The sequence below is a fragment of the Mustela erminea genome, chromosome 3 (genome assembly GCF_009829155.1).
Source record: "Mustela erminea isolate mMusErm1 chromosome 3, mMusErm1.Pri, whole genome shotgun sequence".
Classification (NCBI taxonomy): domain Eukaryota; kingdom Metazoa; phylum Chordata; class Mammalia; order Carnivora; family Mustelidae; genus Mustela; species Mustela erminea.
In genome coordinates, this window is record NC_045616.1 from 144,627,366 (window position 1) to 144,630,920 (window position 3,555).

Genomic DNA, 3,555 nt, shown 5'->3' on the forward strand with positions numbered 1-3,555 from the left:
GATCAATGAAGCTAAGAGTGGTTCTTTGAAAGAATTGATAAAATTGATAAACCCCTAGTCAGAGTTATCAAAAAAAGAAAAGACCCAAATAAATAAAGCCACAAATGGAAAAGGAATGATCACAACTAACACCGCAGAAATACATATAATTATGAAAGAATCTTATGAAAAATTATATGCCAACAAACTGGACAATCTGGAAAAATTAAAAAAAAATTCCTAGAAACATACAACCTATCAAAACTCAAACAGGAAGAAATAGAAAATTTGAACAGATCCATAGCCAGAATAGAAATTTAATCAGTAATCAAAAATCTCCCAACAATCGCTTCTCAGCCTTTTGGCTAAGATCAAGTGTAGTATCTGTTCTTATCAGTTCAAAAATTTCCCTACAAAGAGAAGTCCAGGGCCAGATGGCTTCCCAGGGGCATCCCACCAGACATTTAAAGAAGAGTTTATACCTATTTTTTCTCAAACTGCTCCAAAAAATAGAAATGGAAGAATAACTTCCAAACTCATCCTACCAGGCCAGCATTATCTTGATTCTAAAACCAGAGGAAGACTTCACTAAAAAGGAGAATTATAGGCCAATATCCCTGGTGAACATGGATGTAAAAATTCTCAAGATACTAACAAATTGAATTCAACAGTGCATTAAAAGAATTATTCACCATGATCAAGTGGGATTTATTACTGTGGTGGTTCAATATTTGCAAATCAATCAGTGTGATACACTGCATTAATAAAAGAAAGAATAAAAATTATATGATCCTCCCAACAGATGCAGAAAAAGCATTCGACAAAGTATAGCATCCATTCTTGATAAAAACCCTCAATATAGTAGGGATTGATGAAACATATCTCAATATCGTAAAGGCCATATGCAAAAGACTCACAGCTAATACCATCCTCAATGGGGAAGAACTGAGAGCCTTTCCCCTACAGTCAGGAACAAAACAAGGTTGTCCACTCTCACCATTACTATTTAATATAGTACTGTAAGTCTTACCCTCAGCAATCAGACAACAAAAAGTTATAAAAGACATCCAGATTGGCAAGGAAGAAGTCAAACTCTATTTACAAATGACATGATACTCTACGTTGAAAACTTGAAAGACTCCACCAAAAAACTGCTAGAACTGATAAATCAATTCAGCAAAGTCACAAGATATAAAATTAACATGTAGAAATCTGTTGCATTTCTATACGCCAATAACAAAGCAGCAGAAAAAGAAACCAAGGAAATGATCCCATTTGCAATTCCACCCAAAACAATAAAATATCTAGGAATAAGGTTAACCAAAGAAGTAAAAGATCTGTGCTCTGAAAACTATAGAACACTTATGAAATAAATTGAAGATGACATGAAGAAATGGAAAAACATTCCATGCTTATGGATTGGAGGGACAAATATGGTTAAAATGTCTATGCTACCTGAAGAAATCTTCACACTTAATGTAATCCAAAAATACCACTAGCTTTTTTTCACAGAACTAGAACAAACAATTCTAAACTTTGTGTGGAACCATTAGAGATCCTGAAAAATAAAACTGGAGGCATGATGAGTCCAGATTTCAAGCCATATTACCAAGCTATAGTCATCAAGACAGTATAATACTGGCACAAAAACAGATACATAAATTAATGGAACAGAATAGAAGACCCAGAAATGGACAGACAACTATATGGCAAACTAATCTTTAACAAAACAGGAAGGAATATTCAATGGAAAGAAGACAGTCTTTTCAACAAATGGTGTTGGAAAAACTAGACGGTAGCATTCAGAAGAATAGAACTGGACCACTTTCTTAGACCATACACAAAAATAATCAAAATGGATGAATGACCTAAACATGAGATAGGAACCCATCAAAATCATAGAGGAGGACATAGGCAGCAACCTCTTTGACATTAGCTGTAGCAGCTTTTCAATCAGAGGGAAGGGAAACAGTGAAAATGAACTATTGGGTCTTCATCAAGAGAAAAAGCTTCTGCATAGAGAAGGAAACAATCAACAGAACTAAAAGCCTAGAGAATGGGAAAAGGTATTTGCAAATGACATAGCTGATAAAGGGTTTATTTAAAAAAAAAAAAAAAAACTCAACACCCAAAAAACAAATAATCCAGTTAGGAAATGGCAAAGGCATAAATAAGCACTTTCTCAAAGAAGGCATCCAGAAGGCTAATATATACATTAAGAGATGCTCAATATCACTCATCATCAGGGAAATACTAATCAAAGCCATGATGAGATAAAACCTCACATATGTCAGAAATTAACAACCCCAGAAATGACAGGGGTTTCTGAGGATATGGAGAAAGGGGAACCCTCTTACACTGTTGGTGGGGATGCCTACTTGTACAGCTACTCTGGAGAACACTCTGGAGAACAGTATGGAGGTTCCTCAAAAAGTTAAAAATAAAACCACCCTATAATCCAGCAATTTCCCTGCTAGGTATACAAAGGATACAAAAATAAAGATTTGGAGAGGTACATGCACCCCAGTATTTATAGCAGCATTATCAACAATAGCCAAAATGAGGAAAAAGCCCAAGTGTCCATGAACTGATGATAGATAAAGAAGTGGTATATATGCAATGGAATATTACTGAGCCATCAAAAACAATGAAATCTTATCATTTGCAATTACATGACTGGAGCTAGAGTGAATTCTGCTAAATGAAATAAATCAGTCAGAAAGACAAAAACCATATGATTTCCTTCACATGTGGAATTTAAGAAAAAAAAAAAAACGAACATAGAGGAAGGAGGAAAAAAAATAAAAAAGGAGAGAGAAAGAGGGAAAGAAACCATAAGAGACTCTTAATAACAGAGAACAAAGTGATGGTTGATGGAGGGAGGGCGGTGAAGGAGGATGGGCGGGATGCGTGATGGGTATTAAGGAGGACACTTGTGAAAAACACTGGGTGTGTATGTAAGTGATGCATCCCTGAATTCTACTCCTGAAACAAATATTGCTCTGTATGTTAACCAACTCAAATTTAAATAAAAATTAAATTAAAAATCTTCATGTTTAAGGCATTATACTTATTGCCAAGAAGATTTTAGAAATGAATTCTCTGGAGGGCTTGACCTAAGACAAAGACAAGGATGGAAGAGGAAAAGGATAAACAAATCGTGTCATGGTTTCACTTTTATAAATATCTTGAATCCTATTGCATGCCTGGTTCCTAACACTGGAAACATGCGGAAGAAGTTTAAAAACACTAGTTACTCTTCCTCTTCATCCAGTCTGTCTCTCAGGGCTGAGTATTTTGTGGTTTTGTTTTTGTTTTTTTTTCTGGCTTCAGACATTATTCTGACTCATACCCTTTTTAGCTCTTCCTTTCCCCTGGAAATGTTCTTTTGGTTGGCATTTCAGGATTTCAAAATTCTTAGGTGATCTGAAGTTTACTCTAAGGATACATTTCTGTCTCCAGACTCTTTTGTGAAATGAGATCACTACAGCCATGTAACTGAATTTGCTTTATCACTCAATCAATACTTCTTTCACAGAAAGGTGGCAGGAGGAATCTCAGGGAAAGCAGTGGCTG

General features: G+C 35.3%; 1 non-coding gene across 1 annotated transcript; it reads left to right on the forward strand.

Moving 5' to 3' along the window:
• Positions 1-324: 324 nt before the first annotated feature.
• LOC116587289 lies at positions 325-519 on the forward strand. Its single transcript, XR_004284361.1, has one exon. It is a non-coding gene; the product is annotated as a U2 spliceosomal RNA (small nuclear RNA).
• Positions 520-3,555: the final 3,036 nt, after the last annotated feature.